Source organism: Leguminivora glycinivorella, chromosome 9, assembly GCF_023078275.1.
Source record: "Leguminivora glycinivorella isolate SPB_JAAS2020 chromosome 9, LegGlyc_1.1, whole genome shotgun sequence".
NCBI classification, from domain to species: domain Eukaryota; kingdom Metazoa; phylum Arthropoda; class Insecta; order Lepidoptera; family Tortricidae; genus Leguminivora; species Leguminivora glycinivorella.
The window spans coordinates 17,556,236-17,582,109 of NC_062979.1; the positions used below are offsets into that span (position 1 = coordinate 17,556,236).

At 37.3% G+C, this 25,874-nt stretch overlaps 1 protein-coding gene across 1 annotated transcript in view; it reads right to left on the reverse strand.

Annotated features, from left to right (window-relative positions):
- Positions 1-25,874, reverse strand: part of LOC125229646 — a 218,762-nt gene that overhangs the window by 141,161 nt on the left and 51,727 nt on the right. The window lies entirely within an intron of this gene.

Below are 25,874 nucleotides of genomic sequence, written 5' to 3' on the forward strand. Positions count from 1 at the left end.
CTGGACGTGCCAATATTGATACCTGAGCAAGGGAAAGATTTCAATATTGAACCGCGAGCGTCGCGAGTGGTTCAAAAAGTGGAATCTTGAGCGTTGCGAGGGTATCGAGGCACGAAGGTAAAAGGAACTTTGCCACCGAGTATATATATAGAGCAGCGAAGTGGTCCAATGATAGCAACCTTCCCCTAATAACTCTTTCATTAGATTTTTATAATATTAGACATGGAGACAGCCAATTTTTGGCTTCACTTTTTAACGTGCTAATTCTATAGAGCCAGGTTTCTGGGCTCTCTGGTGATTCTGTGTTTTAAACACATCTTTAGAATAAAAGCTTTACCTTATGTCAAAAAAGTATTTTAGTTGAATAAAGGTATTTTGAAGATACCTATTTTGCATTTTGTATTTCAAATACCTTTTTCTAAAACTATTTTGTATTTTTATTTGAAATAGGTAAAAAACCAAAGTATTTGCATTTTGTATTTAAATACATTGCTGGAGAGCATCACTTTGTTTTTCTGTCAATGAAAAGAAGAATATAGTAACTATGTATGAAGTCCATGTAGAGGCACTGCGTTTCAATATTAAGTATCAGTGTGAGATAAGATTTTTCAAAATAATAGTCACGATATTTGTTTAATTTGATAGTCACGTGTATTTAAATTGTAGTAAGTATCTACATTAGTTCAGAGTTTATTGCTGGGTGTGGCCATACTGTAGATAGAGCTCTTTCTTGTACTGTGACCTTAGGTTCCCCCTTTGTAATAATTGCAGTGGTTCTTCAAATCATACATGCGGTAAATAATGCGGTCGTGGCACGGAATATCGACTAGCTGAAGAAGAGTTACTGTCAAAGTAAAATGTGTAATCACAGTGCCTATACTGCTATCTCTCGACACAGGCTTAAAACTTTTGAACCACAGTTTTGAAAATTTGACCCATATTCTTAGCTTGATATGAGTTAAAGTGTAAAATACTAATATTGGCGCCATCTAGCCGAGCACCCCCCAAAGGTGTAAAGCCATCTAAGCCACCGTACCTTTTTCTTTATAGTTCTGAGTTTGGCCGTTTTCTTCCTATCTGTCTATACGGAGTTATATAATTGTCTTCCCCTGTTGTAAATAGCAATAGTAACAATAGTTGTGGAGTATACAGATGTATGCGACTAAATAAATGTACAAATGTGTTCTGTGACACAAACATTTAAGACATCAAATAAAGTTTAACGAAGCTTGTTCAGTTGTTTTATTGGGCATATTCTATTATATTTACGATCGAATGCAAAAGTATCTCCAAATGTGGTGTTACCATAGGTACAATATTTTGTGTTGTAGAATTAATTTGCCAGTGTAAAATACTAACGCAACAAAGAGTTTGCACATTTTTGTCAATATTTTTTTAGGTAAGTGCGTACTATACTTTGTCAAACAAGTGTGTCAGTAAACAAGAACAAAGAAAACTATATGCATCCTTTTCTTTAGGGTGCTATAAAAATACAACTGTATTTGTATATCGGCAGCAATATTGTGGGCATGGCAATCACATTGAATTTTAAGCGTAGCGAGGGATTTCGATAATAGTAGGTATTGAAATGTTAACGCCCAAGATGTAAATTATTAATTATGTGACAGACATTTAAAGGTATGCAAACTCGTTGCGTTAATATTCTGTACTGACAACAAAGTTCTCGAACAGAAAATTGTCAGTTTGCTCCCTCGTAGAAAAAAAACAAAGTCCCTTTTTGTGTGGGTGAGGTAAAAAACTAATTTCCGCCTTATACAAATCATTATTATTATCATAATACAAATCATTTATTCTTGATAAATATAAACAATACAAACACATATTTAATAGTTGTGTTTGTATGTCATTGAAATGAAAACATTGGCACAAAAAAGATAGGAATTTCAATTGCAGTTTAATGGATTTAACATGTTCAAGCTATTTTGTCAATGTGAATGAGGAGACACACTGACATGTTATCCCGCCGGGCACTGACATTTTAGGCGGCGCCTGTACGTAAGTGTAATAATGGGCATGTCATTGTCGTTCATATGTGTGAGAGAGAAAAAATATATCTTCTTCTCACTCTCACGTATTAAATTCTTTGTCTGTGCAATGGACTTATAAGGTGGCGCCATCTGTCACAAGCTTCGAGTGTGCCTCCTCATTGAATTTCAATGCAAACCCCTTGTATACTAGTGTCTGTACAGAAAGTGAGGAGTCGTGAGTCGTGGAATGTATTAGACCCCATACATTTCACGACTCTTCACTTTCCGGTCAGACTCTATGAATGGCGGCTCTGTAGGAGAAAAAAAATTCAATTTAAGTATTTTGTAAAATGTGTGAATGTACTTACGACTTGATCCGTAAGCGTGGTTTAGAAGCAACTTGAGATTGGGTGACGTGTATATACCTCCTATAATTTGTGGCGTTTATTTCATAATGTGTGGAGCTAGCATTATGTGACGTGTAGATGTCGGTTTCACAAAAATAACGCTTGTCAATAAAGCTTCATTGCTGCTAAAATTCGTTTAATAATAGTCTTTATCGACCATCACCAGTGTAACCTCTTTTTGATAGCCGGTAAATGACATGTTTAGTTCCGCTACTCGCCACCGCATCGTGCACAGCGTTTCCATAGACAAAAAAGTCTAGCGACCAAATCCACATGTACCAGAAGCTGTCAACGGTAAAAAGGACACATGAATCATGTACCGTTTTGCTTAATGTAAAAAACTATAAGCCCTATTGTACTAAGATAAAGTTGATTTTAGATTCATATTTTTTTTCAATTAATACGTTTTGGTTGGCTCAAAACCAACTTGCGATCCGATCTCACATGCGACCATTATCCACAGTTGATTTTGAAATGATACCACTTGACAGTTAGATAACGGTTCGAATAGGGCCCCTGGTGCCTCGTTTGCCAAATTTAAATATCAGATAGGTTAGGTTGTTGAGTACATTTCTGACGTGGAAAAAAATGTTTTTGGGCTTTTGAAAGTTAATTTTGGTAAGTGCATAAGGGGTTACCCTTTTTAACTTGAGTTAAGAAAAAGTGGAAATCCTAAGGCCTCTATTTTTACTGTAATGTGAAAATGAGTTTATTTTTCAGTGCGATTCGGTATTAATTTTACAAATCCGTGGTCACCAGAATTTTTTGTGGCCGCAAAAGGTAGCAACTTTCTAATATTCCATACATTTTAAACACTCTGTAGTTTTCACAAAACAGCTTGTGTATCTTTCAAAAATCAATAAAACAAAGCTTTGTTGCTATTAAGGCTAATAAAATTTAAATAAGCTGTCAATAGTTTTCAATATTTTAATCAATATGAAATTAGTATTCCTGCAATCGCCGCCGCCGCAAATACTTAATGCCCTTTATTTTCTTTAGAGTAAATAGTATACGAGTATTTAATCTCTGTGTAGCTTTTTGTACAGATAGGGTCATTTGGCAGCGATAGTTAGTATTAAGTATAGGTGTTTGGGAACTAGAATATTCTGATATCGCAAGAGATGGCGTTACGGGGCACAGCGCTGGCACACTTCAGTTTTATCTACGACCTTTAATAAATTGTTAATTATTACTCGTTGTCGTTCTAATAAACGTCTTATTTGTTTTTTTTTCTTTGGAAATAATCTTTCGGTATTCGCCTTTTTTTGAATCCGTTTTCTTGTGCAACCGGCATTTTGTTGGCTGGAAACTCAATGGTCCGGCTGTCATTGAATCGACGAGCCATGAGGTAGGGCTCCAGCGGCCCGGCCGTTCCTTTTCGATCCCAATCGCGGAGGCTTAACCCGCCATCATATATATCATGTGCGCCGGCCGAGTTTTTCCATTTGACCCAGGACTTGTTCGGAGCATTAATGTCCTTTAGATGCCGGCAGAGGTACATTCCAGACCTCGCTGTATCGACATGCAGTGCATCAGCTGCCATGCTGGCCACTTTTCCACAGCGGGGTCAACAAATCCCTCCTTCGAATGCAAGGAATTCCTGCACACGCTTGACTGGTCGCGGCGTGGAGCACCTTCCTGGCGGCCATCTAGTAGGTGCCTACAGGCGCAGCCTTCTCCTGGCAGCAGGGGTCACCTCTTTCAATAATTGACAGAGAGGTCAGATCCAACCTTAGTTTTATTTAAGGCTCCCAAAAATGTAGTTAAATTATTTAATTATTTCTATAACCAAACTTAAAAGCTCGCCAATCTACATTTGCTCCCCTGAGTCTCCTAGCCTGGGGTATCTTTTACTTTATGGTATATTAATAACTTTTTCTACTCCTGTGTCTATAATATTCCCCCGTCGTCGTGTCTATTCCCGTTTCTATTCGTCATTTACAGTGTCGTGTATACCTAGATCGTTAAAACCCTACATAAAAGATGCCCGCCCCCGACCGGCGCCCCGCGCACCCACGCATACGATATAGCTCTTAAAGCATTGTTAGGAAGCCTTTAAGGGATATAACGTGGGTGCGCGGGGCGCCGGGGGCTGGCAGCGGCGGCGGCGCGGGGGAGTGCGAGCGACAGGGTGAGTGCAATAACAGAGGGGAGGCCGACGCGTCAAAATACAGTAAATAGTGCGAATTTCACGAAAGTTATTCTAGAAAACTATTAAAAAGTAAGAGCATGGTCGTAGAAAAAGTATTGTATGCAACGGTGTTTAACTGAGTCAAAAAATACTCGTGGCGTCTTTATTAACAATTTTCGGCTTCGCCTCAAACTGTTACTCACGCCACTCGTCTTTTTTGACCTCACTTAAACGCCAGTTGCATAAAATAGTATTACCTGTGTTTTCTTTTGTTTTGAGTATAAGAGAAATAAAAGTTCATATTTTATTGTCTTCGGTTACCACGATAGTTACTCATGAAATAAAACTATGGAAACGGATTAAATCGCGTATAATGAATTTAAAATTCATCCCGACGTTTCGAATTCTTTACAGCGTTTGTGGTCAACGGGTGACTGGGGAAAAAATTACAATGTGCAGAAGCTACCTACATACAAGAAATATTAACGAACCATGACCACAAATAATATAGATTTGTAAGGCAGGTTCACACACTATTAATAAAGCTAGTTATACAATATTCAAAAAAATTACCATTACTATTTAAAAAATAATAATTAACCAATTAATCTACACAAGATTTACAAAGAACAAACTGCAAATGTCCAACACCATACAACACAAACGCATTATACACGATTTAATCCGTTTCCATAGTTTTATTTCATGTTCATATTTTGTTAAATATCAGTTTTATTAAAATCCTTTCCTTTTATTAGTTATCTTCCCCTCTTAATTAAATATTGTAACAATATGAAAAAGCTTAAAAGCGAGCTCTTGTAACAGTGTCAGCTGAACTGCCCTTTTTTGGTTTAAAATTTAATAAGTTTAAAAAATATTTCCTACTGTGAAAACATATTTGTGCTGCCTGCGTTGCAGCATACAGAGATGTGTCATTCTGCACAAATGCACATATATATGTCTATCTCAACTGCCTTGTGCTTACAGACTAGTCTTATCTGTTATACATTAGAGGTAGCTTATTTATGAGAAAAAGCAATGACAAAATACAAGACAAAAACTCTATCAGGTCGCCAAGTGAATATCAATGATTGAATAGATTAATGCTGTCTTGTTATCTAATTGTTGAAGATATTATTAATATCTTAGGTATATCTATTATGTATTAGGTGTATCTTAGGTAGTAATGAAATCAAACAACAAATTCCTTTGGGTAGATGCCATGAAAACATTATTGACTATATATTAAAGGATTGAAGAATTGAAGCGCCGACCGAAATTTATGCGTACCTACGTGAAAAGTACATACATACATACATACAATCACGCCTGTATCCCATAAAGGGGTAGGCAGAACACATGAAACTACTAAAGCTTCAGTGCCACTCTTGGCAAATAAGGGGTTGAAAGAAATCGAAACTGTGACTTTGCAGTGACAGGTTGCCAGCCTCTCGCCTACGCCACAATTTAACCCATATCCCATAGTCGCCTTCTACGACACCCACGTGAAAAGTAATTCCACGCAAGTGATACGATATGAATGACGTCAAAATAATAAAGTTCTAGTACGACTTTTCATGTGACCAAGATAATTAGCTTTTGCTTTAGAATTGTAATCATTAGTACCTAAAGTATTTAAAAGTTTAGGAACTAAGTATTTAAGAGTGAGTTCAAAATATAACACTGGGAAGTAAACGGGCCGAAACCTGTGGCGTGTTATCGGCATGGCTATTTATAATCGGGTGGCGGTGCTCGGTGGGCGGTTGACGTCATCGCAGGCGCCTGCCGGGGGAGGGGCTGCCAGCGGAGGGCAGGCGCGCCCTCCGATACGCACAAATTCGCACCTCCATGAATGGACGAATTAAATTATGTTCTGTCGAGCACTACATTTATATCAGCATGACCTGAACGCAAAACGCCTTCTTTAAAAAGTTCTGTCATAATTCATCATCTTGACACGGCTGGTAAGCCGCCGCGGCCGCGCCGTGTATGTTAACGAGCGTGTGGCTACTGGAGACATGCCGCCCGTCGTTGTGTCAATCCTTGGCGTGGATTAACAATGACCTGCGTATAATTAATACTTACTTAATGGAAAGGAGTCTCCCTTTCAATTTGGGAATTTCAGTTAAATATAATAGTGTTATTAACTAGATTTATCGAAAAAAAAATGTTCATTGAGAACAACTAAGTTAATAGTTATTTGTTATACAAGGGGGCAAAGTTGTATTTTAACGCCGAGTGTGGAATTAAAAAACGAGCAAGTGAAAGGATTCTATAGTTGAACCATGAGCGAAGCGAGTGGTTCGAGAATAGAATCCTGAACTTGCGAAGTAAAATACATTTGCACCCGAGTGTAACACAAAACTTTTCCCGTTTATCACTGCTTCCAGTTCCAGTTCCACAGGTGGTAAATCATCTTTATTACTAGATTCACCTACTTTTATAAATTTTAAAGCAGTTAATTTGACTTTATTCAAGGTCAAATTACTTTACCCACTAGTGGATAAAATGCGTGTTTACCCGCTGGTATTAAAGGACAAAACACGTGTTTCCGAGCTAGTAAGGGGAAAAAGATATTGCGAAAAAGTCTTTAAATCATATAGGTTTTATCAATATCAAGGTTTCGCTCTCGACTGTTTCCTCCTTCAACACTTGTTTAAACGGAACGAAATTTGAGAATCTGAACAACAATGAAATAATCTGTGTCGGACCGTTTAGATTTTTTGGCTAATTGTTACCGATCTTGAGTAGCACACCTTTTTTTGAGCCATGTTGAAAAAGGCCGTTTTTAGAAATTTTTGATTGGCTCTAGCATCTTTTAAAATAAAAATAGCAAAAAAATCAAAACGGTCCGACACAGATAAAAATAATAATAATTTGTGTTGAAAAAATCATTGCTCTATCTTCAAAAACCAGGGAGGAAATAGTCGAGAGCGTTTGTATGAAGAATAAAATTGGTCTTAACTAGGGTGGAATAATGAAATGTTAGCTTTATTTACAAATCATAAAACTTGATAAAATGATTTTGTACGAGATTGGACACAATTTGTTAACGCCTTCGTATTGGGTCCTTGCTTACAAAAATCCCTTGTTGTTTTCCAACATTGGAAAGACATGAAATGTATATACTCGTACCTCTATATACCAATTTTAAACTAAAATAGGTGTCACCATCAATAAGTGAAGGCGAAGCGAACCGGCGCAGCATTATTTATTTATTTGTTTATTATTTAAATAAGTCACACAGCATAACAATATATCCAACGAACTATAAAACTAAAAAATAAAATACAATACCTGTAGCACATAATAAAAAATAGAAAACAGAAAAATAAACATTCTACATATTTAGGCGACGACGTAACAGCGTGCCTCCGGTACCTACGTCGTCTGATTTGACTCGGCGTAGGCATACATATGTATGTGATTTAATTTATACCAAATGTGACTTGCGTCTGGCCACAATTTAAAAAAAAAGTAAAATTATGAAGCAATTAAAACAAATTCTGTCAATTACTTTCAATATAATTGGCCGTTATTTTGGTCTGTTATTATAATCGTATTACCTACCACGTATTTAGTAATCTAGCAGTTATTTTTTAACCGTTTAACCTATTAAAACATAATTAAGAGTATTGTATGTAAAGGTATGCCCTTAACTAATTATTGGGTTGGTAAGAAAGTAATGAGCGATCGATTGAATTCCACATAAAATTTTTGAGAGAGTTCTAGAATCTTCTATGGTCGAAAGTATATAAAGGGCGAGTCGCACAGTTTCTCGTCAGTCATTCACTAGCTGTCGCCGAGCTAATATAAGGAAGAAAATGGACGAATTAAAAGTGCATGTAAGGCATTGCTTATTATATGAATTTCAGTCTGGCCATTCAGCCGCCGAAGCAGTGCGTAATATATGTCAGCGTGTTGCTCCTGAAGTTGTGTCTGAGGCCACAGCGAAACGATGGTTCCAGCGGTTTCGTAGTGGCGACTTTTCATTATCAGATCAACCTAAGTCTGGTCGACCGGTGAAGATTGATGTAGCCAAATTAAAAACCTTAATTGAAGGAGATCCGAGGCTAACGAGTCGTACTCTTGCTACCGAGTTAGGCTGCTCTCATGTCACCATAGAAACACATTTACACGAGTTGGGAAAAAACTACAAATACAGTGTTTGGATACCGCACGAACTTGATAGAGATCAACTAAACCGCCGTGCCGATATCTGCATACAACTTCTGTCTTATCGCCGCACATTCAACTGGTTGGACCATCTTATCACTGGAGATGAAAAATGGGTCTTATATATAAATCACACACGCAAACGTCAGTGGCTAGCTCCAAACGAAAAAGGAATAGAGGCACCAAAAACAGAGCCTCACCCGAAAAAAGTTATGCTGTCCGTTTGGTGGGATATTCATGGTATTATGGCACTGGGAACTCCTACCAAGTGGAATGACTGTTACCGCATCAGTATACTGTAATCAGCTTGAAAATTTAAACCAAAAAATCTGTCAGAATCGTCCACAGCATGCTAAAGTTTTTTTCTTACACGACAATGCTCGCCCACACATTGCAAAAGTGACTCGGCTAAAGCTATTGGAGCTAGGTTGGAAAGTGATACCTCATCCACCGTACTCTCCAGACTTGGCACCTACGGATTACGCATTGTTCAGATCGCTAAGCAATGCCTTGAATGAAAAAAAAATCGATGATCAAGCCCATCTACGACAGTACATAGCTGAGTTTTTTGAATCTAAACCTAAGAACTTCTTCGCCGATGCTATTCATTCTTTACCAGAACGATGGAGACCAGTAGTAGATAACGAAGGCCGTTATATTTTTGATAAATGATTAAAATAATAAATTAAATAAAAATTACAATATTGGTTATGATTCGCTCATTACTTTCTTACCAACCCAATATAACATGTCGGCAAGTACGATTTAAAATTAGTACGGATACAGGACCGAGCAGTACTGTGCGTGTGCGCTGTAATAATCATTTTGTTCCGTGTCAACAAAATAATTCCACTTGATGTGGGTTTCAATTCAATTATACTTATCACGCAAACAACTACCTACCTAATCGCAGTGCTTGTACAAGAACAACAACCGGACATACATTCGCCTCTTTATTAGTATAATGTTTTTTTCTATATCTTATATGAAAACATAATCTACGGATTGAAACATGTGCTCTGTAAATACGTACACAATTATTTTTCACTAGTTAAGCGAGATTTTCAATCTGGTATAATAATAATAAACAACAACAATGAACATGTATGTCCAGTAATCCAGTATGCCCACCTGACTCCGCAGACTGTTATTGGCTTCGTGCGAAGTGCATGGAGGGGGTAAGCAAAGCGATCGCAGTGCTTGCGGTGGTCAAAATCGACACTGATTGTGGTTCTCATCTATCAAAACTCATAAAATATAATACAATGTGTAATGTTTGATATGGGGCACCTATGTTGTTTCGTTGTTAATTGTAAAAATAATGGCATAAATAGTCGTTGCACGTTCTATGCGTTTCTTAGAGCACACTGGAAATTGGAAAACAAAACATTATAATAAATTATATTTAAGCTTTGTTTACCTAATATTGTTCAATACGCTCTTAGTTTTTTTTCCTACCGTAAAAGATTATGCTTAAAGATTCAGGCCTAGCCTGGGAATAGGCCCGTGTCGGATATTTCTGCGGCCGCGGACATGACTAGGTACTTACGTTTAGATTTGTTTTAATATGGCATTAATGGGACGGAGGTTTAGCGAATACCATATCACTCGCTCGTAGAACTTCTACCATTACTCCTATGTTCTTGAAGAGTCCTTATATGCCCTGCCAGCACCAATTTATTGCTTCTTTCTTAGGTCTGGGGTTGGAAGTTTATACCGTGAGTAATGCTTTGGAAACTGATTTTTATTATTATATACATGTCTTTATAATCTACCTACATAAATTACGGTTGTCTATTGTTTGCCCGACAGTCATTAAACATAATATTCATTTGCCCGAATCTAACTTGCCTGAATTTCATTTGCCCGAATGATTTGTTTACCATAAAAATCATATGACATACTCGTTGTTTATCCGAATATTACCTTCCATAATCATACAATGCCATACTATTTGTTATCCATATTATTAAGTGCAATAATATGGTTTCATAGAATATTCAAACGCCATAAGCAATTATTGCCATATTAATTGTTGCCCATATTATTACCTAACCTAACCTACTTTCTGAAAGCAGTTTCATTTTCCAGGGGTCACAGTTCTAATCTAACCTAACCTACTTTTCCAGCAGTTTCATTCTCCAGGGGGTCACAGTTCTAACCTAACCTAACCTACTTTCTGATAGCAGTTTCATTTTCCAGGGGGTCGCAGTTCTAACCTAACCTAACCTACTGTCTGATAGTATTTTCATTTTCCGGGGGGTCACAGTTCTAACCTAACCTAACCTACTTTTCAAGCAGTTTCCTTTTCCAGAGGTTCACAGTTCTAACCTAACCTAACCTACTTTCTGATAGCAGTTTCATTTTCCAGGGGTCACAGTTCTAACCTAACCTAACCTACTTTCTGATAGCAGTTTCATTCTCTAGTCCTTCTAGTACCTATTATAGTAGTTTTCGATTCTGCCAAAGCACATTATGGAAATTGACTTTTCTGGACGCTAATTTGTATGACAAATGATGGTATGGAATGTGGTAATTACGGATTTCGATAATTCTGACAAATGACATTATGGAAACTGACTTTATGGGAAACAAAGTTTCTGGCACTAGATTAATATAGTAAACAATGATTATGGCATAAGATGTTATGAGAAACAATATTATGATTGTTGAATAGGAGGGCAAATAAAATAATGGCAAATGAAATTCTGGCAAATGGGGTATCCCGTTTGTTTACATGTAATTTTTTGACATTTTCCAGTTCAAGTTCACATGGTAGTGGGCGTAATTGTGATTATTGTTTGCCTTTGTTCTATGCAACACTTCGATGAATAGATACGTATTCTTGTCTATATTTGAAGATTTAAGACGATACAGGAGCGATCGTTTCTCCATACAAACGCTCTCGACTATTTCCTCCCTGGTTTTTGAAGATAGAGCAATGATTTTTCAATACAGATTATTATTATTTTTATCGGTGTCGGACCGTTTTGATTTTTTTGATGTTCATCTTTTTATAGACGCTAGAGCCTATCAAAAATTTCCACAAACGGCCTTATGAATTATGGCGCAAAAAAAGGTCCGGTATTCAAAATTGGTAACAATTAGCAAAAAAACTAAACGGTCCGACACAGATAATTTAATTTTTATTCAGATTCTCATATTCAGATTGATTAAGTTTTGAAGGAGGAAACAGTAGAGAGCGAAACCTCGATTTTAAAGGTTTTTTCGCAATATATTTTAACTGAGTTGTTCTAAATGGACATTTTTTCTAAATGGATTGTAAGGTTTTTTAAACTTAGTCAGGACTATGTAGGTAAATATAACTCGTAAGAATTGAGACGGAGCAAGAGAGGAACTGAAGGCAACGTCATTTGAGGTATGCGTCTATAAAATGTCAATTTTAAGAAATAATATAAGATATTTGAGTCCGTCGTTTGGCGTAGAGTTAACTATCCTTTAGTGAGTCGTTTGGCGTATAGTTATTAGCCATTAAGCTGGCATAAATCCGAGCGCTGTTGATTGAAGCGAGCTGCGCGTAGGCGGCGTTTAAGCTCGGCTTCAACGACCGTAAGAAAACGTGCCACGAAAGGTTGCGGATTACCCTGTCCGTCTCTATTCATTCACCCGACGCCTGATCAACCTAATACATTTAATTAACGTTTTTACCGGATACAGACACTTAGAAAACAAAAGTCTGTTGTTGGCGAAAGTTAGTATAGAGTAGAGGTCGATTCGAACTTATAAATTAATACAATTTAAGACCCCTAAAGACGTGCCGTTTCACAAGTTCGTGGTTATGGTGGGTCACGCGCAACATTTTTAATAAGCAAGCAAGCAAGCAGTTCGAAAACCTACATCGAACACTGTTGTTACACTATTAATTAAACCTTTAAGCGTTTAAATGCATGTAGTAGAGCGGCCAGAGGGTCTCGGAAAAAGTTGATGTGACTGGAGAGTATTTATACTGCTGACACGTAGTATCGTTGTAATTGGTAGACTTTACTGAGTACGAAATAATGACTTGTCGCTTTCTCAGACTGGAAGGGGGAGGGGGGGTTAACTATGACGTCACAATAAAGATCGCGGTCCCGGGTTTCAATTTGACTAGAACCCCTTATCCGATTTTGTCAAATGAGATGTCATTTGAAAGCTAATACAGTGCCATTTAAGATTTGGTATTACGTTAAAAGTATAGTTTTGTAGTTTTTTTTTTATTAATAATAAAGCAAAAAAATTTTTTTTCACTGTCTTTTTTTACTTTTGTCACTCAAAAAAGGCAATAAAAAGGCCTCTTAGATAAAAAATATGTTATATAAATCATTTAGCCACATTATTAAGCTGCCCGTTACTTTTTGAATTATTCGATCGGATAATAAATAAGCAAACTACAAGCACATAACCGCTGGCGGGGCGTACCGCTTGACACGCGTTCTCATACATTCGGCGTCAAACAAATTACACCTTGCGCAAAATTCGTTTCAAGCAAATATACCTCTAATTTTATTTATCGTAACCTATTAATATTGGTATCATTTGAAAGTACAATTAAAGTCCTTTAAGAAACAATGTCTACCATTTTCTTAAAATCAATAACCGCCAATCTACGGTAGTTACAAAGAAAAAAAGTGGGTATGCGATTTGAGTGCTTCCTAAAGTGTGATACCCTGGACAAGTTTAAAAGGGGAGGTAAAGGTGACATATGGGTCGTTATCTCGCCTGAAAGTTACAGGGAGGGTCAGGGGAGGAAAACCTAGGATTTTAGTTTAGTTTTAAGTTATTTTTTTCTTTTATTTGTTGATTTTATTGAGTTTAATTATTTTGTAATTTTATCCAGAATACACGTTGATTTCTTTTGCTGAAAATTTCCTTTCTTTATGGTAAGTGTAATAAATTTTATAGCATTTTCCGATAGAGAGTAAAATTATCTTTCAAATAAGGCCACATAGTCATAACTACTTTTCCTTATGTCATTTATTATTTATTTTTTATTCAAATAAGTTACATAGCATAACAGAAACCAAGGCACAACAGTGAAACTAAAAAATAAATAACAATACAATACAGCACATAGCAAAAAAATACAAATTAGAAATTTGCTCTAATATTTGGGTCAATAACGATTGAGATGTGTGATTTTTTTGACGCTGCCGCTGAGTCTATTTGCAGGCGCTGCATGTACTTACAAGTGTACCCCAACAACTATTACATATTTACTAGTGGCTCTGGGAGCTGTAGACCTTCGCGAAATGCTTAGAGAACGCAAAACTGAAAGCTAATTAGTGATTATCGCAGTCAAGTCATGACCTCATGACAGCAACAGTTTCAAGCGACATATACTCGTACGCTATAGGCACTCAACTCTAGCCCTTAACGGCAATTTCTGCATTTAACATATAAAAACTGTGGGGCTATCATGCTTGCACTTTTATCACTTATCAATGTGGATAAGACATAATGTCAATCTCACACTGACTAACTTGCCACAACGTGACGGATGATTTATCCGCGTAGATAAGTGAGAAAATGGCAAGCATCATAGTCCTGCCCTTGGTTTTGTTATCAACTTTTGTTTCGTAATCGTGTCGACGCTAGCCCGCAAAGTGGGCTTTTCGCTTCTAAGCATCACAAGAAAATCCTAACCTAACTTAGTTTGGATATTTAATAGGTCTTTCTTTTTCGCCCCCCCCCCCCCTTATTTTCACTCTTTCTCGTCGCAAGAAAACCTTAAACTAACTTATTTTCAATAGGTTTTACGTTGGTATTTCGTGTGGGCTAAACTCTTAAGGGTCGTAAAAAATACCCTAACCTAACTTATTTTCAATACGTACTACGTTGGCTTTTTGACGGTGGGCTTCGCCTCCAAGCCCCCTTGTGGGTGCTTCGCCCCTCGTCGTCCATTTTGGTTTTGTTATCAATTTTTGATTTCTAGGGGTGTCGACGCTAGCCCGCGAAGTGGGCTGCCTATTTTCGCTTTTCAGGGTCACAAGAAAACCCTAACCTTACTTAGTTTGGAAACTTGATTGGTCTTTCTTTTTTGCGGGGGGCTGCGCCCCCCGAGCCCCCCCTTATTTTCACTCTTAAGGGTCGTAAAAAAGACCCTAACCTAACTTATTTTCAATACGTACTACGTTGGTTTTTTGACGGTGGGCTTCGCCTCCGAGCCCCCTTGTGGGTGCTTCGCCCCTCGTCGTCCATTTTCGTTTAGTTATCAATTTTTGTTTTGTAAACGTGTCGACGCTAGCCCGCGAAGTGGGTTTCCTATTTTCGCTTTTAAGGGTCACAATAAAACCCTAACCCAACTATTTTAAATACTACGATGCATCGCCAACTCACTAATTCAATCTACTTGAAAGTTGGCAGCACATAACACTTAAATTCGCACCGTTTAGTATAAACCACGGTGGTGCAGTGTCATTCATGGTACATTTTTGCCCTCACGCTAGTCATATTTCTAGGTTCGATTCCCGGCAAATGCAAAACTTTTTGAATTTTTATTTTTATTATTTTTCTTCTTGTTTGCCAACAGCTACCATAATTATCTTACGAAGTTTCAATTATGCCGCGCGGAGGGACTCCACCAGTTTACGTCCGTTTTCTTTAGTCAAACACAATTTTGTTGATTTTTCCGAGGTAAGTTTTTATCTTCTGTTTAACGCCATCTGTGAGAATATTGTGGCGTGACGTTGTAGGAGAGGCATCATAATTATTTCAGCTCATCCTTTCTATAATCAAATTGGTTAGTACTTATTTTTGCCATCTACGGCACTACATTTATTTATAAATAATAAGTTTTTTTTTGTACTTCAAAATTATTAAACACTGGATCATAAAAAATAAATATAAATAGTTTCGTTACATAATTAAATTTTACGAGAATCGGTTGAATAGAGGAAAATATACGGACATAAAAGTGCAAATTTCGATCAACAAGCAAACAGGATTTTACTTTCTAATGGAAAAAAAATGATTATATGTGTATAAAATGTATGTATCGCTTAGTTGGTTAAAATATAATTATTAATATAAAATTCAAATGCAAAAAAAAAATACAAAAATTATGGCACCTGGAGGATTCGAACGCAGAACTTGGTGATTAGAAATTTTAAAAAAAGCACGGTGATTTACCACTGAGCCACCATAACACATACGTAGATTGGCGAAATTAAAATGCTTATTCTCATACAAAATTACATATTTTTACATCTACCGTCTAAACCCGTGTTCTAAAACGTCTGATTTTTTTGCCAAGCACTCTATATACATGCATCTAAAAGACAAGACTTTTAAGATATCGATACGGCTGAAAGTTAAGGCGTGAGGCCCAATGACTTTGTCATTTTTAACAATTTCCAAAATCTGGGACGACAAAAAAATTTTATTGAGTCATAGAATCTGGTCACAAAATTTCACGCGAATCGGTTGGGAAATGCGAGCTGTAAAGCGAGACATCCAGACATACAAAAGCAAATTGCTTGAGTTAAAACGTAGCCCTTGCTTCGCTGCGGTCAATTATACTATATTTATTTAGTTTCGTTTTCTTTCAACCCCTTATTTTTAACTTCTGATTAGCAGAAACGTCTGCAATCGATGCCGTTAGGCTTAGAATAAATTTAAAAGTGGAAAATGTCTGCCCTGGGTGAGACACCCAGGGCAGACATTTTCCACTTTTAAATTTATTCTAAACCCCTTATTTGCCAAGAGTGGCACTGAAACCTCCACCTGAGTAGTTTCATGTGCTCTGCCTACCCCTTCATGGGACACAGGCGTGATTGTATGTTGTATGTATGTATATTATACTAGCTTTTGCCCGCGGCTTCGCACGCGTTAGAAAGAGACAAAAAGTAGCCTATGTCACTCTCCAGCCCTTTAACTATCTCTACTTAAAAAACCACGACAATTCGTCGCTCCGTTTTGCCGTGAAGGACGGACAAACAAACAGACACACACACTTTCCCATTTATAATATTAGTATGGATTAGTATGAATATATCGTTGTGTGAGTACCCGCAACACTAGCCTTCTTGAGCTTACCGTGGGACAGGCTGTGTAAGAATGTCCAATAATATTTATAAATATTTATTTATCTTGAAGATCGTCGTCCTTGTCGATCCTCCGGGTTGAGGGGGATTAGAAGGTCCCTTTTAGGTTTTCACTTATATGATATATCTCGATGCATCCTAGTGACATGATGATTAATTACCTCTATAAATGAATAAACATTTCTGCAGGTCTAGGCCGGCAAAATCCTCTTTTTTAATTTTCAGTCACAGATATTTGTTACATCAGCAATTCCCGTCAACTTTGTACAATGCCACGTCAGCAAATTTTAATTGATCCTATTTTGTTACCAACATTAAGTAATATAATTCGACTTTCGTAAGATATATACAGGATAATTGTTATAATTAAGAAAATATAGATACTAGAGAACCTTAATGACGAAATAAAACTTAATAAAATCTCAATTCATCAACAAAATCTTGGTAACAAAATAGAACCGTTTTTCCCCCGAAGGGTAAAAAACGGATATTTAGGTTCCTGCCGAAGCTTGAACCACTAATGAGATTAACACCTTCATAACTCGGCCCTAATCGAGTGAATTCCTCGACTAGTAGCGCCATCTGGCGCGCCAGTCAAGTACTAGTGTCGCCCGGTTACCAGCGCTCGGCTGCTTTTTCCTCAGTACCTTTAGCCGGCAAGGCCCTTAAGGGTGGTTCAAGCTTCGGCAGGAACCTAAATATCCGTTTTTTACCCTTCGGGGGAAAAACGGTTCTATTTAGGTGTCCGTGCCTTCGCTTGAACCACTAATGAGACGTGTTTAAACCTCTGCCGGCGCTGGTTAGGGCGTACTGTGACTGATATACTTTATTTATACAGAAATGTCATAATAAGAAATAGGAAGGTATACAACGGGATGTTTCAAAAAGCCACTAAGGTTTCATGAGTTGAAACTGACTCCACACAGCACAGCACAGTTATCCATTATGACTCTATGATGGTGGTGAATCACTTAATTTATGTATAACATAAAACCCACAGGAAGCCAGTAGTTAATAGATCGGTATTACAATATTTACGGAAATAAAACCTGTTATTTCAATAACATTTTTGTGAGAAAATATCTGTAGCAACCCAAACTCTGAAGAGCTTCCCCTTCATCAATGGGTGTTACATCAACGTCGGCTAAATTTGTCTCACGTTTCCCTTATAACAGTCCCTAGTCAGAACAAGATCATATACATGTTTTTTTTTTTTTTTATAAATTCACCAAGATACTAGTCTTCTTCTGCTTAAGATAACTATAATTATATCATGTAACTATAATACACAATTATATCATAGCAGTGCCATGAGCATTATGACATTATGTTGAAATTTTTATTTTTCATGTAAATTGATTACTGTACCATAAGTAATGCGCCTATATGTATCTCCGAATATGCATATATTATTGTTAGTATACTGAGTAATAAGCAATATTGACATAGCTTAAACATTGTCTTACACAGCCCACTGCCAAATGTCAATATTTCCCATAGCATAATGTGTTATGAATTCTGTATATGAAATATACATTTGCCAAAACAATTGAAATGGACACTTGAGTTGGAAGAAATTGCACGCTATCATATGTTAATTTGTAATGTATACCTACATCACGATAATGTATGCGTTACTGCTGGACTGGTAGCAAAACTGCAAATAAGATGATAATACATTTTCGGCTTCTGACTGAATTAACAATACCATGGCCATGATTAGCTAAGGATCCATATAATAAAAGGTAAGCTCCTACTCAAAGTCTTTACGAGAACGGAAACTATGCAAATTTTTCCTATTAAATTAAAATGGGTCAACTGAGCAAAAAGCTTTGGGATACAAGCGATTGAAACGAATCAATGATCTAATGAGTCACACATACTTAGGCGAAGATCAAATGAAGGCAATTATTTCTAATTAAATTGACTTTGATACTTCCATGAATATACATGAAATGTCAACTTTATTTAGTCTTTTACTATGTCTAGCTAGTATGCTTTTTTCGATATTTGAAATATTTAATTTGTGTTAATTATGAATATGTGATGCATATATTTTTAGGCTTATCATTTTTATGACTTATGTGCTGGCTAGCCGAATTTATAAAGGCAAAATTGTACGATTCGTGAGCTAGTAATTCTAAAACATTACGACTTATGGCTCTTTAGTCCATTTCGATATTCTAATAAGAATGTAAGACGACAGATAACTCTTCAAATAAGGGTTAATGATGTACGATTACCCATTTATAATAAAAATTCAGTCATCAGCTTAAGATAGTAAATACATAGTTTTCTTTTCAGAACTTTCGTAATTTATCTCCAAATTGCAAAGCAATATATTCTATATTGCTCTTTTGTGCGAATAATATAAATGTCTCACGTTCTTTATAAACTGATGTATACACATAAACATACGGGTTAATATTTACTGTATTCTTGCTTATTTCTCAAAATCCATATGCAGCGGGACTTCCCACAAACAAGATGCAACTGTTATGTAGGGTAATACCTGATTCTACAATTATATCGAGATGACAATTATTTATTTATCGTATGGCATATAATTAGAATTTTCTTAAAAGTCGTACGTGCGCACGGCTGTAGCATGTAGCGCCACGGACGATGACAATGGTATTTACACTTGCCTGTCATCCGAGACCAATAGGTCAAAATAACGTAGCTATAAGTACTGCGTACCTTAAGCGCTGAGCTTTTATTTTTCATTTAGGTTTCAAGACCTTACTTCTGATAACTATAGTTCATCAATATCTATTTAAATGGCAATAATTTTAAGTTTTCTGTTACCACTAGAAACCCATTTTGCCTAGAATCTGCGCTCCCTTTTATGAGTGTCAACAAATTCTTGTATGTCAGGTATATTAGGAGTCCGAAGTCTTCTAAATTAAGTCATAAGCACAGTAATGTTATAAACATCATATTTCTAGTTCCTTACACTAAATTCATTTGGGACTGGGACTCGCCCTCTGACCTTACGAACCGTTTTTTGAATAAGTTGTGGTGTCTACTCTGTTACTGACTAATAGTCGCGCCGCAAAATTCTAATAAATGGCGCTTAGTAAGCAACTGCAGAAATGTGTATCGATCCTACAACGCGCTAATGGAGTTCCAAAAGTTAATTGTAAATATACAACTTCTGTTAATCTCTCTAGGTCCCAGAAACCTGTTCAGAAAACATTTGTCAAATTAAATAAACGGGAACTTTCTGTTAGTAATACCGCAGTAGCGGGCGATAATTTTAGGATGCGAGCGCCTCTTTATTTGTAAGAGGAAACTGTGTTCTAAAATCGAAAGAGATTCATCCTTCAATTTCCGTTTAATTTATTATTTCAGAACCAGGCCTCCACATTCAGTGACTACCTTTCAACATTTTATCCATAAGAGTGCCTTAGCAAATTGTGAAAATCGGCTTCTCTCGGAAAATGTATTGCCCTATTGGTTTTAATGAGCTTAAAGTGTTTTCGATATATCATACTCATACAACAAATAAGCACTTTGAATACAATTTACCTACACGGTTTCTTGCTTTGTTTTGTGTAGTTGTTTAAGTTTAGGACCAACTTCATTTACTTCGGTCAAGAGATGTAAGCCATAGTTCTTCGCTGTAAATAGTTTGAGAATATTGTTCGGTCGTCTCTTTAGTCTAATTCGTTAGTTATTTATAGAAACATAGGATTCGTAACATTACGCCCTCGAACTGGGCAACCGACAAATCCTTTTACGACGAGAGTCCGTCCTGAGTAACAATGCAACAAGGCATACTAAAATGCTATTGTACTAAATAACATATCCTTTAAGTCATTTTGCCAAACTATCCACAAAATATCGTATATATTTGGGAGTCAGATTTCCGGTACGAGTTTGTTGTCTTTGTAATTAACCTCTTCAAGGATTGTCTGTAACCTTGGTCTAGCTAACGTTAGTAATAATGCATGATTGAGTATTCTAACCGTTGGTCGATTAACGGCAGTTTGAGGTCAATTTGTAGTACATATATGTATATATCGTACTTAGAAAACTTTCCGAGCTGTAGCTTTTTATTTCTAAATGAATTGGTTCAGAAGTCTCTACTGGGTCGATTGTTACAGAAGTAATACTTTTGTCAGTTCGGTATACTGAACAACATATACTGGAACATTATCCGCCATTAGTCCGACTGGATGTTTCAGCCGGACAGCTATGTTTGCTGAAATACAGACGAATATCCAGGTTTCACAGAGTAATGAGCCTAGTACAAGAATTTTCCTTTGCGGTAAGTTATTTTGTAGCTAATAGTCAACATTTGCTAAGTACCTGAGTGGTTCTTCTGCATTTCTAAAGTCCGTATCAAGACCCAAGACCATGCGTCAATTATTGACGCCCGTGAGTTGATGAGACTAGAGCTCTAATCATTCATTTAAAAGAATCTGCACCCTAGGAATAGCGTAAAACAGTGGCATAAATTAATGGATTTTCTTTTTCCCATTGGTATCTTCGCCACCCCCTCTCCCTTTCTGATTGGGCAAGAAGGGCTTTGTAATATAAAGTGGTTTTTCATTCTGTTTAGCATCACTATTATGTATATTTCTTAATTCGCTTAGTATCTGGCAACAAAGTGCTAGTTAATTGCTACCGAAGCTCCACCCACACGTTTTTAGATGTGGAAGTGGATTTTCACAACGTCAAACCTGCTAATAAACCTCTATCATGACGAGCATTCTAAAAGTTGACATGACAAATTAGGTTGGCAATAACGGCGTTGCTTTACAGTAATTGGATCACACATTCGTCATCATTATGGCCGTTCAGATATTCACGAGCGAGATAAATTTGGACATTCCTCACAATCATTCATCTGTTGGTCAGGTGACCACGCTGATTATGTATTAGCTAATTAGGCAATTGAGACGACGCCGATGTCGTTCACTTTACCTGTATAAAACGACCCCACTTATGGGAACCCATCACGTGATGATTTTTGTCTAATAAGACAATGACTAAACTGTGTAATTGTGTATGTCTCAGGTTAACACGTACGCTGTGGTTCTGATTCGAAAGACCTTCTACGAAGTACATATGTTTAGAAATACCTTATACAAAGTATGTTTAGTTAAGAGTTGTGCTAATTACCGCAAAGTAGATGTTAAAGCGACATAATCTCATTGAGATTCGAGTACAAATACAACATTTTGCCTCGTGATCATAACGCTCGTCTCATGACACCAAAGGTGAATTAGTGCATAGCATGTAATAACCCAATGGGTTCTCACAGGATGTCGTAAATCATCGCATAGGACAACGAAATCCAAATTCCAAGTCGCTGCAAAGTTTAATCTTTTACGGGGCGACGCTTGTCAATTTATATGACAGTGTACTTTTTCGCACAGCACAACTTTACTCATGTTGTCTCTAATGACGAATCATGTCTGCACAATGAATGATCTCCTTTGTCATATCACGAGGCGATGCCCTATCGGATCGTGGGCCCTATCTTTTCATAGGCCAGGTTATCTAATGGGACCTCATCTGTTTCAAAACATCTCTTGTGTCCTGTCACCTCACGAGGCAAAGCTATGACTTTTCAAGGGACGAACCTATGTCGTCTCACGGGACGTCGCTCTGTCTCGTCTTACGTGAGCGTGGCATTTGTCCCTTATATTCTTTATGACGGTGCATAGGATTACACTGCGTCCCATCGCTGTCAGTTTTCTTCATCGTCTCCATGCCACCACACAAGAACAACCCTGTCGTCTCGCGGGACAATGCAATGTCGTCTCATTGGACGACGCCTGTCGTGTCACAGCACGACGCCATGTCGTGTAACGGGACGACATCTGTCGTCTCACGGGACTACGCCATGTCATCTCACTGGACGACGTCATGTCGTCTCACGGGACGACGTCTTTCGTCTCATGGGACGTTTGTTGTCTCACGGGACGACATCTGTCGTCTCACAGGACGACGTCTGTCGTCTCACAGGACAACGTCTATCGTCTTACGGGACGACATCTTTCGTCTCACGGGATGACGTCTGTCGTCTCACAGGACGACGTCTGTCGTCTCATGGGACGACATCTGTCGTCTCACAGAACGACGTCTGTCGTCTCACGGGACGACGTCTGTCGTCTCACGGGACGACGCCATGTCAGTCTCACGTGAGTGAGGCATATGTATCCGCGTATTTATGACGGTGCCTACAGGAGGTCACTGCGTCTCGTCGCTGGGCCAAAGGCACCGAGCGGAATATCACGAAGTTAGAAGTAATCATAATCTTTTCGATGTTTTAAATTTCTCGAACTTTTTAAGACTTGCTTTTGTAAACGTGTTGCTCGGCCGAGTTACAAAAGCGTACTGAGGAAAAAGCAGCCGAGCGCTGGTAACCGGGCGACACTAGTACTTGACTGGCGCGCCAGATGGCGCTACTAGTCGAGGAATTCACTCGATTAGGGCCGAGTTATGAAGGTGTTAATCTCATTAGTGGTTCAAGCGAAGGCACGGACACCTAAATAGGAATTAATAAAAACAAATTCAACTTTTCCCTTAATTTTTGTACAAAGTTGACGGGAATTGCTGACATAGCATCTACTTAGTTAGGTATTTGGCAATTTAAAAAAAAACTAAAAGAGATTTTACAGACGTTCAGACTCTTGTGTAGATTGTAGGAGTGAGTATTATATTCTCTGGTTCTAGGCAATAGAAAGGCCTTCTCCATTTGGTGCTTGCGATTTAACCTTTTGATTCTTTTTTCGATATTTTTATTGATATGTCAAGGAATTTCACACAAAAACGGAAATTTACGCGCTACGAGTCATGGTTTATGATATGCAGCAAAGTTTTTATTTTCAGTAGATTTCTATTTATTTCATATCATGTTTGAGAAAAGCACTATATACCTCGGCGGGAAACATGGGGTTGCCCGCCTCAGACCTATCCTACCTAAATGTCTTCGGCCGGCAACCCCTTTTGTCCCTGCCTCTGTAGTAATGTACTTAATAATTAATGTTTTAGTACATAGGGAAAGCTTTTTTTCGCTAAAATTGTTTAAATGGTTTTCCAGTTATAAATAAATAATATTTCTTGAAATAAAATAAAATATATTGTTATATATTAAACGTTATGAAAGTGTGTGAAGCGAAAGTGGTTTGTCAGGATCGTAGTAAATGGAAATCCGTGATCTCTGCCTCCCCTCTGGGAAACAGGCGTGATTGTATGTATGTATGTATGTATGTATGTATGTATATTGTTATATAAATACGACTACAAAAGGCGGTTCAGTACTTTTACTAGTAATTTTACATAATCAAGGCGTCGCTTAAAGGGGTTTTCCGGGATTATTCTCAGGTCAATTTAATCCTTAATTGCATGTTTTTTTTCTTTTTTGACAATTTAATACCTACATATATTATACCTGGTGGTATGCTGAGTACTGGACAAGTAATGAAAAAAATCTGTCACTATTTTTTTAAATATTTAATAGCCAAATTAAAAAAAACCGGCCAAGTGCGAGTCAGACTCACCCACCGAGGGTTCCCTACAAACTTTCAATAGTTAAAATCTCAAGTTTCTCAGATAATTCTAAAGACTGTATACAGTATGTACTAATGATGAGTATTATTGTGTACAACGCCATCTCTCGGTGAATTCGCTAGGTAACTAATTTGCGCGACCTGTACCTATAGTACGTTGGTTTTTCAGGGATAATTATTTATTATGTTAACCGATTTCGGCAGTTTTTGTTTTATTCGAAAGAAGATATTTTACGTAAAATTTTGTGTTCATTTCAAGAACGATATACATCCGCAAAGGTGGGTAAATTGAAATTTAAAATCTGAAAAGTTTTTTGTTAATTAAAAAAAAAGGTTGCAAAATACAGACATGATTTTATAAATTTTCATAATTTTTCGTCGGTAAACTTCGGAGATAAGAGGGGTGGGGGGGGCGGTATTTTTTTACATTTTCCTTCAAAATTCTTTTTTTCCACAACAAAAAAAATATATAAAATAGTTTTGATATGTACAATTTGAGCTCTTTCTAACGATACCCCACTTGACCTAGTAACTTGACATTTACAGTTTACCCCCCCTTTTATTTTTGCCTTTTTCTGTATTTAATATTTTTTTTTTTTTTTTCTAGCCTGCGTTAGTGTCCCACTGCTGGGCAAAGGCCTCCCCTCTCTTCCTCCACTCGACCCTATCACTCGCATTTCCCACGGGCGATGGAGCGCAGTATACTGGGTGTTCGCAGAACTGATCGAATCAGAAACACGGAACTGCGCTCCAGAACTCGAGTAGTAGATGTAGGTGCCAAGACCGCTAAGCTTAAGTGGGACTGGGCTGGACACGTCTGCCGCATGCATCCTGAAAGGTGGGCTAAAATGGTTACCGAGTGGGACCCACGGACTACGATAGATGGTGTAGGTAGAGGTACAGGCAGACCAAAAAGGAGATGGTGTGACGACCTGGAAAAATTTTATCCCAACTGGTGGGGAAATGCGAGTGATAGGGTCGAGTATTTAATATTAATAAATAAAAAAAATATATACCCTCAATTTGCAGAGGTTAACAATGTTCATAATTATTCCAAATTTCAAATCTATAGCATAAGTAGTTCTCGAGATATTTTGCAAAGTGACAGACGGACAGACAGACAGACAGACGGACAGAGCGGCGCCATAAGGGTTCCTTTTGTACCATTTTGGTACGGAACCCTAAAAAAGCAGGTTTTTACTAGCATACTGAAAAATTCGGATACATATTTAATCGTCAAAAAATGTACAAAATCTACTATTAACGTTTATGATGTTTCGAAACTGACTTCAATAATAAAATTGTACATAATTCACTAAAACACCACAAATAAAAACTCATAAAAAAACATCAATTTTCGGACACGTAAGTAAAATGTCAGCTATTTACGCAAATTACTGCTGCGTAGTTTTAAAAACGTGCAACTTTTTATTAATATGCGACAGCTATCATACGAAGACTAAACACGAAATAGATTAAATTTCTGAACTACACTTAAAAACTTAATAATAAATCAGCAAAACTACCTTGAACATTGTCATATTATGACCATGTTGTGATATAAATTACCATCACCATTCAAAGAAGGGAATAAAAATATAGTC